The following is a 16734-nucleotide window of genomic DNA, read 5'->3' on the forward strand; positions in this document are numbered from 1 at the left end:
CCGGCACAAAGAGCTGCCTTCACCGGGCTCGGGATAATTGCTTATCATTAAGTCCAGCAGCCCCGTGAAGCACCTTTTTATTTAGTTAAGGCTCATCTCTGATGGCTGCAAATGAGTCACTTGCATATCTGAGGACCCCAGCTTGCTCGTGCTACCCGGCAACTTGCCCCCCCTTCCCAGCCAGCCGGGCTAATGTGTGCTGGTGGGCGCCCCTTGGCAAAGGCAGGGGGTTTTGGGGGGCACTCACGGAGTGGTACCCACAGGGCACCCTGCGGTGCGGCCCCCGGAGGATGCGGGGAGGAGAGCCTGGAGCCTGCCTCTTCCCGAATCCCTCCTGGGCTCGTGCGGGGATCTCTGCCCGCACCACTGCCCCCTTCCCTCTAGCCCCCTTGCTTAGCACTGGCAGCCCGGAGCTCAGGAAGTTACATTTGGGGGTTTTCATTTTCCTTTTCTCCCGTCAACTAACAAAGCAGTCATCGCTCAGGCCGGGGAGCGGAGCTCGGGGAGCGGAGCGAGGGCCCCCGAGCCCCTTCCCATTCCCAATACTTCCCTCTCCTGTTCCAGACTTGCGGGAGAGGGGGCGGGAGAAAGAGCAGGGAAGAAGTTTGAGGGCTGGGGGTGGGGAGGGAGGGCAGAGGGGCGGCAGTCATGAGCCCCAGACTGGCAAAGCCAGAAGAGTCCCCCCCCTCCCCTCAACAGCGGCTGGGGCAGCTAATCTCGTCTGGAGACCGGCCCTCAATCGCCTTTTCTTTAAGCACCGCGAATATTTGGCCCCTCCAGATAAGCGCCTGTCCCAGCACCGGCTCCCAGTGACCGGAGAGGGGCGCAGTCATGAGATCGTTCCTGTGACATCAGTCGCGTGCTTCTGGGCTTTCTCAGCTAAACGCCCCCCTTTTCTGTCCCCACCATGGAGGGATTCCCAGCCGGCCGCTTTCTTCCCTCGCAGAGCCCGGCTTACCCCCCTTGTGCCCCCAGCCTTCTCAGAGTGCAGGGATCTTCCCCGGCTCCTTCTGCTTCTCTTCCCGAAAGAAAGGGGGACTGAGAACGAGCAGCTCTCGCAGGGAGAGGTGGGTGCGCTTCACAATAACTGCTCTCTCCTCTCCATATTTTTATGTGTTTTAAAGGCGCCTCGGTGAGGGAAGTGAGGGCGATCATCGCATCCCTTTATTTCACAGCCGTGGAAATTAGGCTGGAGAGCTTTAGTTAGCGTCTCCAAGGGCAGCTGAGCAAGTCTGGTAATGGACTTTAAGCTGGCCTGCTCATGGCAGTCAGAGCGGGAACTCTGGCCCAGGAATAGGGTCCCTCTGCTTGCTCACTGCCTCTCGCCCACTGCCTCTCTACCCTCCAAGAAACGGTGTGGGAATGTTGCCGGATGATAATCTTGCATTCACAGTTAGTAAAGACTCTCCACGTCCATTAGATCCCTGGAATTTTATCATTATCTTAGGAAGTAGGTAGGGCTAAAATGATTATTCTCATGTTACAAATGAGGAAAGAAACTGAAGGTCACAGAAGCTCAGCACTTACCCATGGTCACGAGATCACAACTGGGACTATGCTACTCCTGCTTACACATGAAGAAAAGAGACCCAGAATATCTGATTTGTCCCAACATTACTACTACAGGTAATAAGTGGCCAAGTCAAGACTGGAACCCGGGTCTTCTAAGTCTTCTGACTCCATTTACAGAAGTACTTTGAGTGAGATGCACCATTTGGCTTGATCTAAAGATTTCCGACTCAGCTTCAGTGCTCTCTTCACATTAACTTGTAGAGAGATGTGAGAGTCTAGCATTTTTATGGTCCTTTAGGGCCATTTAAATCATATATTTATTAAAGGAACTTGGAGGTGCAAGGTAAGTTCATCTAGTCCACCTTATTATTTATAGATGAGCTAACTGCGGCCAGGAGGAGGTAAATGACTTGACCAGGATCACATAAACTAGATAGCAGAGCTGGGATTTGGATCTCAGCCTTGTAATTCTCTTTCCACCATACCATGTGACTTTCCTGAGATTAGACTCAAGGGAGTAATGTGGGACCATAATATTTAGAGTCAGAAGGAAGCTTAGAGATCATCTCCTTGAACATTAGGACAGAGATAGTCCCATAAATCTTACAGAGAAGTCTTTCCTAAAAACACAGTTTGATTCTTATTTCTTCTTCTTCTTTTTTTTTTGATTAAAGCTTTTTTATTTACAAAGCATATGCATGGGTAATTTTTCAACATTGACCCTTGCAAAACTTTCTGTTCCAAATTTTCCCCTCCTTTCCCCCACCCCTTCTCCTAGATGGCAGGTGGTCCAATACATGTTAAAAATGTTAAAATATATATTAAATCCAATATATGTATACATATTTATACAGTTATCTTGCTGCACAAGAAAAATCTAAAAAGAAAAGAAGACCTGAGAAGGAAAACAAAATACAAGCAAACATCAACAGAAAATGTGAAAATGCTGTTGTGGTCCACACTGTTTCCATAGGCCTCTCTCTGGGTGTAGATGGCTCTCTCCATCACTGAACAGTTGGAACTGATTCGAATCATCTCATTGTTGAAGAGAGCCATGTCCAGTTTGGTTCTGATTTGATTTCCGTGTACTAGGGCATTGGCAGAGGCATTTGCCATGGGGAAAAGTGAGAAGGAGGTGAGTCAGTCAATATTTAAGCAGCTGTTATGTGTGCAGTTCTGTGCTAGGGCCTGTGGGAGTCACCAAAAAAAAAAAAAAAAAAAAAGATAACATAAAATATACGAGGCAGAAAGGATTTTAGAGACCCTCTATTCCTCTCTTTAGTTTGCAGATGAAGAAATCAAGGTACAGGGGTTAATTCAGTTGAGTCCAACCATTTCTAGATTTTATTATGTACAAATCTCTTTCCCTGGCACTAGGAGGAAAACCACAGCTAAAACTTGCCTGGGCTGCTGAAGCTTTTCAGAATTAAGACTAAAACTAGAAATCCCTTGTCTGATGCTCTTCTAGTAGCCTGCACATAGTAGGCACTTCATACATGCTTGCTGAATCAGTGTTCCAGTATAAGAAAATGAACCAGATAGTAAACTCTGCCCTGGGGAAAGACTTTCCTAATGTATATATGGAAGACCTCTTTACCCGGTATTCAGGGAAGTGATTTCTAATGTTCTTCAGATTCCTTTAAGTCTAATCTCAGGGAGGCAACATGGTATAGTGGAAAGAGAATTAAAAGACAGAATTAAACCTCCACGCTATGCCCGTTTCTCAGTGTGACACAATCTCTTCCCTCAAGGAGCTTCTCATCTCTCCGATTTGAGGTAGGAGATAATTAAACAGCGTGGTTTCTGCAGTTACTAGCAATTCAGAAGAGATCTGGAGGTCTCACCAGATGGGCTTTAGCCAAAAGAAATGCAGATGTATAATAGCCTGCAGAGGAAAAGACTTCATGGTGATAAGGTGGCAGGAGTCAAGCATTCTAAGGACTGTCATACGGAAGAGAAATTCAAGTTCTGTTTGGTCCCAGAAGTGGAGCTGGGAACCATGGGAGAAAGGGGCTGAGAAATCCGTTTCAGCTCTATGGAAGGACAATGCTTCCTAACAAATAGAATTGTCTAAGATTAGACTGCCCCCATGGAGTTTCCCCCTAGGTTGAAGTCATCAAGGGAAGGTGAACTCTCCCTTGTGGGGGGTGGTATAGAGGATGTTCCCATTCAGTAGACATTTATTATATTATAAAATATTATAATAAAAAAATTGTACCTTATATTGTTGCAATAGACGCAAACTGTATACGTGTATGTTATACACACAGAGGCACATATGTATATGGATATACACACAAACACGCATGCAAAGACAAACATATGTATGTGTGTGTGTTTAATACATCCTCCGGTCTGAATACAGGCCATACTTTTCTGCTACATCTGACTGTTATTCATTTCAATCAATAAGCAATCAGCCAATAATCATTCATTAAGCGTTACCAGACACTGAGTTAAGCACTGAGGATTTTTTAAAAAGCCAAGACAGCTCTTGCCTTCAAGGATGTTACATTCTATGAGGGCCATGACTGTCTAGAACCCAGGATAAGAGAAATCAGAATCAAGAGAAGATGGCCCAAGAGAGGATGGCCCCGAGCACGTGCTGGCTGTCTATGCGATGCCAGTGGCCGTGCTTGGCGCTGGACGTGTGAAAGACCTGGAGGAGCGTTTTTGCCGGTGCTCAGGGTCAGAGAGGAGCTGCTACTTCAGGAACCAGGGAGACAATTTGGCTGGAACGGGGGCGGGGGGCGGGGGGGGGTAAGTAGGGGGGGTGGTTCCTGAAGAAGACCCTTTGAAACAAGCCTGGAAAAGTAGGAGGGGAGCAGATGGTGGAAGGCCCTAAATGTCAGCCTAAGAAGCTGGTATTTTATCCTAAAGACAATGGGGACCCCTGGAGGTTTTTCTGGAGGTTTTTAAGTGGGGGACGTGGTCACGCCTGTGCCTTAGAACAGTTATTTTGGTGGCTGTGTGGAGATTGCATTGGGAGCGGAAGGAATGAGAGGGAGGAAGACCAATCAGGAAGTGAGTGCAGTGGAGAGCTGAGGGTTCAAGGGGGGCAGCTTTGTAAGTGGAAAGAAGGGGACAAGAGATTGATGTTCGAGGAGAACTGATATTTAGCAACAGAGAAGTGGGGGGCCGCGTAGTGAGAGAGCAGAGTCCAGAAGGACTCCAGAATGAGTCTGGATGACTGGGTTAAGGATGGAGCCCTCGGTGGAAACACGGCAGTGTCCTGGAGCTAAGGGAAGAGAGGATCTTTATGAGAAGGGAGTGGCCCAGAGCCACAAAAACACCAGGACACTGAAGGAGGTTGAGAAGTGGGAAAGGCAGCCAGATGGAAGAGACCCTTGGGAAATGTAAAGAAGGCAGTAGAGGGGGTGCTGGGGGGGGTGCCAGAAAGAAGATCCAGGGATTGTGGGGATCCCTTCTGGCTGGGGGAAAAACAGGAAGTATTTTCTCACATATATAAAAATATAGATAGATAGATATTCATATCCATATACACATAACATACGCACATATAATGAACCATTAGCGACAAACATGTTAGTAAACAAGGAATAGACAAGAAGATTTTATATGAAACCTGAACATCTTTCAAGCACAGTTTTTCAGTGTAGTTTACATTTACACAATAGTGACAACAGCGGTCTCGTCTCTGTCCCCCTTTGAAGCTGAGGAGGAAGAGTTGGAGGGGGATGGCCAGGGATTGGACCAGAAATGACAGAGGAGCATTTTCCAAGCAGAGGGAACGGCCATCAAAGGTACAGAGGAAAGAAACTCAGGACAGGAGAGAATAGGCTGACTGCCTAGGGGCAGTTCTGGGAGGCAGGGCTGGAAAAGCTGCTTACAGCTAAATTGTGGAAAGCTTTGGGGGCTGGATGTGTTTAGGCAAGACTTAATTAGTGCATAGCGGAACCATCACCAGAGTGGAAGGTTTAAGCTCTGGCTCCGTCCCTTATATACTAAGTGACTGATTGATTTACTAAATTGCTTCTGTTATTGCTTCTGTTATTGCTTTGGGATCTTCCTTTCTTAATCTGTCAAATGATAGATTTGGATTAATCGGTCCCTACGGCAGTTCTAAGATTTTATCTTTGTGACTATTGTAATAGGGAGCTAGTGAAGGTTTTTGAGGAAAGGGGTAATAATGTATCTAATCTGCTCCTATTGTTATTTGTACCTTCACAACATCACAGTCACTCTAGAATTTATTAAGCATTTACCATATACCAGTGTTAAATGCTGGGAACATAAAGAAAGGCTCTCTTATTTCTCTGTAGTCTCCCTTATTTTATCTTCTGTGTAACTTTCCAATTTTAGTATATGGGCTGCTGAAGCAAGCGTGTCTCTTATTTTATAATGACATTGATATAAAATTATATAAAACTATATAATATGATATAAAATTATGTCTCTCTTATTTGTATCTTTCTCTTCCATCACACAACTGCTAAACTAGTGCAGGCTTTTGTCTTCTTCCTCCTAATTATCATATAGCAATAGGTTGCTAATTGATCTTCCCGATTCAAGCCTCCTCTCATTACAATCCATATCCCTACTTAGTTGCTAAAGTGATTTTCCTAAAGTGTAGGGCTGACCACATCATTCAATAAGCTCCAGGGGCTTCCCATTATCTCTAGGATCAAATATAAAGTCATCTGTTTGGCATTTTGAGCTCTTCATGACCTTATCCTTTCCCAGTCTTTAACTTTGTGCCTTTCAGCACATTCTATGTACAAGTACACCGACCTACTTGTTCCACCTCCCATAGGACCCTCTAACTCCCATCTCTGCCTTTGCACTGATTATCTATGTCCCATGTCAGGAAAGTTTTTCCCCCTTACCTTTGCCTAGTAGTTTTTTGCCCAGATCCTATCTTCTGCAGGATAACCTACCTCGTCCTACTAATAGCTAGTGTTTTTCCCTTTTAAGATTTCCTTTCATCTGAATTATATATTTTGTATATATACCTAATTATTTTCATGCTATTTCCCCCATTAAAATGTAAGCTTCTTGAAGGCAGATACATTAAAAAAATCCAAAAACCATATTTTTTTGTATACTCAGTTTTTAGCACAGTGCCTGGATCATTAAAATCCTTTTTGATTTATTGCTGATTGTGGCCTAGGAAATTACCTCAGCGATGTGAATAAGGTGAACTTGAGAAAAAGCAGAGATGGAACAAGGAGCATCCATTTAGGTCTTTCTTTTAAAGAGCCCTAAGGAGTGTACAATCTATATTCCTATATTTTACCTCTCTCGATTGTAAACTTCTCAAGGACAGTGCAATCTCTAGCTAATAAAATCCCGGTAGTGTCAAGGATGCTGCCTTACATCCAATGAACACTCAATAAATATTGATGGTGACCCATCAGGCTGCAAGATATTTGTTGAATCCCCCAGGATACATGACCCAGGGTTGGGGCGATTGTGGTATTTGCGGCCACTTGATAAATAAAAATAAATGACACCTCCAAGGAGACAGCTGTCTACAGCCAAGCATCTAAATACTTCCCAAGTAAGAATTTTGCTTCTTTTTCTGTTTTGTTGGGCATAGTAAAATAACTCTTTTTGAAGACAACAAAATATCTTAGAGCCATGCCATTTCTTTTGGACCCTTTTGGTGAGGAATAGGTTGGCTGGGGAGCCAGGAACCCGACGCTTATCTTGATTACCAACCAACCATACGTTATTAGAGTAATCATTTGCTAGCTCTTAGCCTCAGTTTCCTCACTGTAAAGAATGTGAGAGATTAAACTAGATGATTTCTAGGATCTCTTCTTAAAAGCTTACCGTAATTCTGAGGGGTAATCCTAAATTCTTCCAAACGCAAATACCTTCGATTGCAATTGAATGTTTCTGCCTGCCATGGCGAGTTCCAAGTTTTTGGTCCAAATCCTCTCTTCTCTCTGGCCTTTTCAGATTGTCCAAGGCTGGAAATAGAAAAAATGGGGTAGAAAAGGTTTTTTTTTTTTGCTGTTGCTGCTGTTTCAGGGTGGGGTGAGTTTCTCATATTCTTGTACAGCTAATTTTTTTTTTTGAGACCTGTGATTTCATTAGTGTAAGGAACATCCAGGGAGGAAACTCACTAATACAGTGAGTTTTAAGCTGATTGGTACCTGCTCAACAATTTATAATCTTGGGGAGTTGTCTGGGACACTGAGAGGTTAAATGATCTGTCTAGGGACACAGAGCCAGCACATGTTACTGTTTGAAGCTAGGGCTTTACAACCCTGCAAAATCATTTAAGTGAGATGAGGAGCGAGGGTGTGGATGGTTCACCATGTAAGGTCATCTCCACTCCTGGAAAACAAAGCTCCCACCTTGATGGGTCATGCCCCCAGCTGCAGGAACATATGATTTTATGGCAAGAAACATTTGATAAAACTTATTTTAGCATCTGGAGCCGGAAGGGACTTTGGAGAATCTTTTTTCCATCCTTTTCAAATTATGAATGAGAAATCTGGTATGAGGTCAAGTACTCTGATCACATGGGCATTTATTGGCAGAGCCAGTATTTGAACTTAGTCTTTCAAATGATAAATCCACACTGTTCCTGCAACTACCCCCTGCTGATCTCTGCGGAGGTTCTCCAGCCCCAGAACATGTTGCTGAATGTGTAAGTAGCTCTTAAGACCCTGTCATTCACAGGGAGCCTTGTGCTTGGTGACAGCTGTTTATTTTATTCTTAAGTGGTCAGAAATGAATGCTTTTGCCTGAAACCTCCTCCCTCCCCCCCTGCCGCCACTAACCTTTTATAGCGTTTATAATGACTGTGTTAAATCAAACCTCATTATAATGTAATGGGGCCTGACTGAAATATTGCAAGTATGATCCTGGAGAATTTCATAAATTATTAAACAGTAATTGAAAGTAATATGGCAGAATACCCTTTGTACCTGAGGGGAAAAACTATTGAGGGTTTTGTGCAGAAATAGATCCAAATAAAGAACACATATGAAATATTTGGAGTAGAATGAAAAGGGGAGGAATAATTGAGGGACTAAACAAATACTTTGACTTTTAGAGCCAACATCAGCCTTCTTCTTCGAAAAAGAATTCTATACTTAATCTATCAACAAAGCCAAACCTTCAAATAAATAAGCAAAATAAAAATAACAATTTCCTAAATCATATATAAAATATTTGAAATCTTCCTGTTGCTTTTAGCAAAACAGTAACGATTACTTGCTTTCCTCTATTTCCCTTGCTGATCTTCTTTTTAATTTTTTTATTAAAGCTTTTTATTTTTCAAAACATATGCGTGGATAATTTTTCAACACTGACCTTGCAAAACCTTGTGTTACAAATTCCCCCTCTTCCTCCCATCCTCTTCCCTAGATGGCATGTAATCCAATATATGTTTAACACGTTAAAAATATGTTAAATCCAATACATGTATACATACTTATACAATTATATTGCTAAACAAGAAAAATTAGATCAAATAGGAAAAAATGAGAAAAAAACAAAATACAAGCAAACAACAACAAAATGAGAGAAAATGCTATGTGGTGATCCACCCTCACTTCCCACCGCTCTCTCTGGGTGTAGATGGCTCTTTTCATCACAAGACTATTGGAATTGGCCTGAATCATCTCATTGTTGAAGAGAGCCATGTCCATCAGAATTGATCATCATATAATCTTGTTGCCCTTGACCAATGATCTCTTAGTTCTGCTCATTTCACTCAGCACCAGTTCCTGTAAATCCCTCCAGGTCTCTCTGAAATCATCCTGCTGATCGTTTCTCACAGAACAATAATATTCCATAACATTCATATACCACAATTTATTCAGCCATTCTCCAACTGATGGGCATCCACTCAGTTTCCAGTTTCTGGCCACTACAAAAAGGGCTGCCACAAACATTCTTGCACATACAGGTCCCTTTCCCTCCTTTAAGATCTCTCTGAGATGTAAGCCCAGTAGAAACACATATAGGGTGTGTATAGTTTGATAGTACTTAGGGTATAGTTCCAAATTGCTTTTCAGAATGGTAACCTTTTTCTTCTAATATGGATTTTGTTGACTTGCCCTTCCCCTACCCTTGTTCTGGCGCCTGAGGATCCAGCAGGAGCATATCTCAGAGTGGTTCCTTTGAGGGCCTTGATGCCCTTCCTCCCAGAGCTGTATGTTGACCCTCACTCCATTCCCACCTGAGGGCACGGTAACCCAGATCTCAGCTCATTGGCCCTTTTCCAAAATCAGAAGTCTGAAAGATGTCCACTTATCCAGGGTGGATGAGCAGAATACGGCCAACGATAATCTTTCCAGAAAGATGGTGCCCATTGGTCATACCATCTGCCTTGCCATTGCTCCTAAGGTCCCCTTGGGCTTCTCATCTAAAAGTATCTTTTACAGCTTGTGAAAGTCCTGTATGTGAGCTCTCCTAAAGGGGCTGACTGCCCTGAAAATAATGGGAGGTACTTGAGGACAGCAACTGCCTTAATTTTCTCCTTGTATCTCCAGGACTTAATCCAGTGCTTGGAACATTGTTAAGTGGCTGGTGAATGTCCTATTCTGTTAGAGCATTAGCTTTCCAACTAGGAGCCTCACACTCGGTGTCTCTCTTGCCAAAGAGCCACACTCTGAACTGAAAACAGACTCCTTGCAATCCTGTCTTATTGCCTCTCTGCCAAAGAGGCAAGTACAGTGGAAAGTGTTGGAGAATCAGGATTTCGAGTCTGACTTCAGTTACTTCCTGGAAGAGTCGCTTAACTTCTGCCTAAGTTTCTTCAACTGTAAAGTGGGGGTAATAAGAGCATCTACATCCCAGAGTTCTTGTGAAGATCAAATGAGGGAACAGTTGTAAAACCCTCTCCTTCCTTACCCTCCACCACTCTCTTCTCCGATCTTGTCCCCTCCCTCCCTTTCCTTCCTTTCTTCCCCTCCTTTTTCCTTCTTTTCTTCTCCTTTTCTCTCTTCCCTCCCTTTCCTCCCCTTCCTTCCCCTTCTCTTCTTCCTTTCCCTCTTCTTGCCTTTCTCCTTCCCTTCCCTTCCCCTTACAAGCTCACAACAAGGACTGGACCCACCAATTTAGGCTATGAGACAGTTTCTCTCTGAGCCAGGGCCCTTGAAGTCAAAGCTTTGTGGGTCAAGGGCATCTCCTTCTCTGGCTCTTGTAGATTTTGCTGAGCTGCTCACTGATGGGTGCTGGAGAGGCAGAGAGAGGTCGGAAGCCCGATTTAGGAAGGATCTCATTTATTCATCAGCAAAGGCTTTAGCCTGAGACCTCCGCAGTAGATCTGAGTTGTTTGTTTTTGCCTTCAGGGCCTCAGAATGGTTACAGCTCTGCTACTGTGCCTGGTCTGCTTACTTCAGCAGCTACATGGCACGGGCTTGGAGGTATGAAGCCTTCAATTAAAATCCCACCTTACATACTTCCTAGCCGTGTCACCCTGGGATAGTCACTTAAAAAAAACTCTGCCTCAGTTTCCTCAACTGTAAAAAGAGAATAAAAATACTTCCTCCCTCTCAGGATTATTGTGAGTATCAAATAGGAAATCATAAAGCCCTCAGCACAATGCCTGGCACCTAGTAGGTAAATAATAATGATGTTCCTTTCCCTCTTACCTCTCTTCTGTTTAGTTCTGAATCCTGCTGGGGAAAAAAGTCAGCCAAAATTCATTTAGGCCGGGCAGCTGGTTGGAAGTTAAAATGCAGGGATTTGTCTCCTGGCTTCAGTACTTCTGATGAGCTGCTGCCAACAGGCAGATAGTTCCAAGAGCGCAAGGCACAGCAGCAGCAGCTGCAGCCTTCAGACCCCTCAGCCCTGCATCCACATCCTGAACCTCTGCCCCATCTTCCTCTTTCTGGGGGAGAAGATGCCCTTAGCAGGGACAGCAGCCGCTGCCTCCCGGGAGCCCCAGTTCATACAAAGCTCTCACCACTAAAGGAAAGAATCCACTGGATATGGTTTTAGATCTGAAAATGATACTAAAGAATCACATGCACATCAGCTTTGCTGGATGCACCTGAGGGACCACTGGACTGGGTTGTGGCTAAAACTTCCCTAGCATCTCGTCTGCTTCTTTTAGAAGGTTTGCTCCTTAAAAGCATTACTTTTTTTCCCCCAGTGCAATCCAAAAACCATCGATGAAGCTCCTACTATGTGCACAATTTTATAACCTTTTGAATATAGTTCTAAATTATTCTATGGAATAGTTGGACCAGTTCACAACTCCACCAAGGATACATCAGTGTTCTTATTTTTCCACATCCCCTCTAGTATTTTATCATTTTCTGTTTCTGTCACATTAGCCAATTTGATGGCTAATAAGAGATAGTACTTCAGAGTTGTTTTAACTTTCAGTTATCTAATCAATTGTGATTTAGAGCAGTTTTCAAGTGACTATTGATAACTGATTTCTTCTTTGGAAAACTGCTTGTTCATATCCTTTGACCATTTAACAACTGGGGAATGGCTCTTATTTTCCATAAATTTGGCTCGGTTTCCTATATATTTGAAAAACGATGCCTTTATCCAAAAAAAAGTGCTGTAAAATTTCCCCTCAGTTTCAACTATTTTCCTTCTAGTTTGGCTGTCTTGATATAAAACCTTTTTTAATGCTATACAATCAAAACTTATCGATTTTACTTCCTATGATCTTGTGCATCTCCTTTGGTCATAAATGTTTCTCTTATCCATGGATCTGACGGGAATGTTTTTTGCACACAGCTCTAATTTACTTAATATATCACTCTTGATGTCCAAATAATCTACCCATTTTGACCTTACACCAACACATGCTGTTTGGTGAGCTGTTGATCTCTACCTAGTTTTTGCCAAACTGCTTTCCAATTTTCCTATAGCAGTTTTTGTTCAATGGTGTCTTCTCTCCTCCAAATCTTGGTTTTTTTTTTTTTTTTTTTTTTTTTTTTTGGCATTATCTAACATTCAACAACTATGGTCTCTTACTGCTGCGTATTTCACGTAACTAATCTTTTCCACTGATTTACCACTCTGATTCTTAGTCATTATGAGATTGTTTTGATGATTACCACTTTATAAGATAGTTTGAAACCTAATGCTGCTAAGCCATTTTCCTTTACATTTTAAAAATTGATTCCTTTGATATTCTTGACCTTTTGTACTTTGAGATGTTATTAGTATTATTTTTTTTGCTAGCTTTATAATGCAATTCTTTGGTTGTTTGGTTGTTTGGTTGCTATGGCACGAATAAGTAAATTAATTTAGGAAGAATTTTTATTTTTATTACATTGACTTGTCCTACCTGTGAGCAATTAATAATTCTCCAGTGATTTAGATCTATATTTATGTGAAAACAAATTCTAATATTCTGTAATTCTCTCTGAGCATCCATTTCCTCATCTGTAAAGTGCAAATAATAATGCCTGCCATGCCTAAACTATAGAATTCATATTTTACTGTAAGATTTGCAAAGTGCTTTACAAATGTTATCTCATTTTATCCTAAGACTAACTCTGACAGTTGTTGATGAGGAAAGTGTGGCAGACAGAAGTTAGATGACTTAGTCAGGGTCACACAACTAGTAAGTATCTGAGGCTGTATTTGAACTCATCTTCTTGTCTCCAAGCCCAGTGCTTTGTCTAGCTTCCTTTAGCTGCTTGAGAATAACATACACATAGCATTAGTTTGGGGAGTACTACAGCTTCACCTGAGAAAGATGGTCACTGAAAAAAGATCAGTTTGACAATCTACATGTAAAATGAGAAACGGAGGAAGAATAAGGATCGTTTGGGATGTTGGATAGCCAACCCATTTTATGTATCTTGGACAGTGGTCTGGAACTACTGGAACCACTTCAGTGGAAGAAGGAAGGCTGAATTAAATTTGGGAAATTACACATGCAAAGAAAAATGAGACAGTTCAGTCTAACCCTTGTTCTTAATGTTAAACTCAGCATTTATATTAGGTTTTGATTACAAATAAATATTTTTAAAAATCATTTTCAGAAAAAATATTTTGATTCTTTGATTTTTTTGGAGTGCTTTTGCATATATGCTTCCTTTGCTTTCAACATCTTTTTCTGCTTCTAGTTATATAATCTACAAGTATATGTAGATTATATAATTTTTCTTCTTGATATGATTTAGTATTGAATTATTTTCCTAATATTGAAGCATACTTCCATTTATAGTAGAAATCTTATTGATCAAGTGAACTATTTTGATATATTATTGCATTCTGAAGGCCATTGTTTTATTTAATATCTGAATAAAGAAACTAGTTATTCACATATGTTTTTAGTTTTATTTTTCTGCCTTATCCTTTCCAGGTTTTTAATCTATAAGATTTGAACTCAATGACTTCTGAAGTCCTTTTTAATTCTAAATTTATGATTTAATAAAATTAAGTATAATACTATCCTTAATTTCAAAAAAGTTTACACAATATGGGAATTATTTGTACTTTGAATGTTTGATAGAATTTGCTTGTGAATACATCTGATTTTTTTAAACTTATGTCTATTAATAAGTTGTTTAATTTCTTTTGAAGTATTTTTATTTGGGTTATCTATTTTTTTGCTTTTTCCATTCAGATTTTTAATATTTTTGTGAAATTTTTCATCCATTTATTTTATATTCTTTTTTTGTAGATGTATGTTTTGGTGTATACATGGTTTTTGTGTATATTTTTGCATAATATATTATGGTTTCTGATAATTTGCTTTATTTCTTTCCAGTATAGTGTGATTTTTTCTTCCTCACTTCTGATTTTTAAAATTTGATTTCCCTAATTTCTTCTACTAAATTTGCTAAAGATTTGTCAATTTTGTTTGTTTTTCCAAGAAACCAGTTCTTTATTTTAATCATTCTTTAAGTTCTGAATCAACTTCTCCTTTTATTTTAATAAGTCCTTCTTTTCTCTTTCTAATTTCTAGCTCCAAACTCACTATTTTCTTTCTATTTTCTCTTATTAATACAAATGTTTAGGGATACAAATTGCCTCTAAGCTTTGGCTGAATCTCTGTGCATTTTGCTATATGTATTTTATATAGAGAGAATCATACTGTATAGAGATACATATATGTATAACTACATCTTTACCATGATATAGTGAGTAGGACATTGGACTTGAAGTCAAAAAGGCCTGAATTTGTATTAGCCTAGGACCCTCAATAGCTATGTGATCCTGGGCAAGTCACTTAACAACTCCTTTCAGTCTCAATTTCCTCATCTATAACATGAGGGGGAGGGAAGACTTGGGTTTCTGTGGTTCCTTCTAGCTCTAAATCCCATGATACTCTGTTTTCATAGTATCATTATGCGCAATACAAAGTATCCCAAAAATCTTTGTGAAAATTTTCAGGCTCAATACTTTTAAAAACAACATACCCTGTTTAATCTTGTTTTGACAATGTATTCTTAAGCCAAGACATTATTCAAAAGGATGGCAGCATGGATGTATAATGGGAATGAACTGACTTTGCAAAGATGTGAGTTCAAGTACAAGTCACTATCTCTTTAGATCTCAATTTCTCCATTTGTAAAGTAAAAGGATGGATTACATCAGTCTTGTCAAACTGAAATAGAAACAAGGATCCACTAATCTATGGCCTCTGGGGGTTGCACAGTGACTTTGTTTTAAAATACAATATTATCTGTTTCATTGTATTTTTAATCTATTTTGTTAACTATTTACCAATTACTTTCTAATCTGGTTCCTGCCCCATTGGGACCCTGTGTTTGACATCTCTGGACTAGATAAACTTTAAGGTGCCTTTTTCTACTTCTCAATCTATAATCCCAAAAGTCAATTTTAGTTTCCATGTAGACTCATAACTTTTAAGCCTATTTTTTCTGTTATTATTAAGTATTATTTCTAAATGCAGTTGTAATTCTTATTCTTTCTTTTCCATTTGGATCATAGGAATCACAGAATAAGGCAAAGGTTACTTTGAATTATCTATGCACTTTATTGAGTCTGCAAAATGTGAATTGATGCATTCATAGCAAATTCAATTACTTCATTTGTTTTCAAGTCTGTAACTCCTTTATTGTTTATCTTTTTCTTTGGTTAATTATGATGAGTTAGTAGGCAGTTCAAATCTTCCAATGTTATTGATATCATACCTATTTTTATCTTTTAACTTTTTCTTTACAAATTAGCTTATATGATGTTACATGTATAGATGTTTAATACTGATATCTTCTCATTATCAGTGATACTTTTAAGTATATTATAATTTCTTTTAATGTTTGCTAACTTTGATAAAATTTTGTCACATATCATCATTGCCCTTCCAGATTTGTTGGCTTATGGTAGATTTTAATCTAATCCAATATATTAAATATATTCTATTTTTTGGTTTTTGCCAGTGTAAAGCTGTGTCCCTTTTCAAACTTTGGCCAATTTGCAGTTGGTAATAACGTGAGTCAAAAAATCTTTTCAGACTGTGAGTCTCATTTTTTGCTCTTGTATCTTTTCCCAGCTGCTTCATTGATATTGGAAAACACAAAGAGTTTAAGAAGTGGGAAATTCTAAATTACAGAGGGTCAAGTAGGGGGTGCCATACTGCCCAGAGTTCTGGGTCTGAAGTCATCAAGACTCATTCCCCCGAGTTCAAATTCAGCTTCAGACACTTACTAGCTGTGTGATTCTGATCCAGTCACTTAATCCCGTGAGTCTCAGTTTCCTTATCTTTAAATTAAGCTGGAGAAGGAAGTGACAAATCATCCCAATTTATTTACTAAGAAAAACCCAGATGATTTCACAAAGAGTCAGACATGACTAAAGTGACTCAAGAAAAATAACAAAAGTATAGAGCTGATCGATAATTTTTAGGTCAATAACTACTGCCTGGTTCATAACCTTATTTTTAGAGATGAACGTTTTGGAAGAGTATTATCCAGTCACTATTTATTAGGGTGAGTTCTCTGATTGAAGGCAGCAGAAATATTCATTCTAACAAACAGATAATTTGAGGAATATTAGCTTGCTTGGGATTCCCTGTTCTGAGAGAGAGAGAGAGAGAGAGAGAGAGAGAGAGAGAGAGAGAGAGAGAGAGAGAATGAATATAAGGGTACCTTCTCTTTCTCAAAGAGCACCTCAGTAGTCTAGCTGAGGAAATCAGCTGAGTTAGTGCGGAGATGCCACAATCAGCACAGCCGTGTTTGTCAGCTCAAGGTCAGTAGGAACAGCACAAATATATCAGCAGCCCTTCCACCTCAGCACCCATGAGTTACTCCTCCTCACGTGTGCCTTATTCATAGATATTTCCCACCAGTACCT

Source organism: Antechinus flavipes, chromosome 6 (assembly GCF_016432865.1).
Source record: "Antechinus flavipes isolate AdamAnt ecotype Samford, QLD, Australia chromosome 6, AdamAnt_v2, whole genome shotgun sequence".
In the NCBI taxonomy this organism is placed as follows: domain Eukaryota; kingdom Metazoa; phylum Chordata; class Mammalia; order Dasyuromorphia; family Dasyuridae; genus Antechinus; species Antechinus flavipes.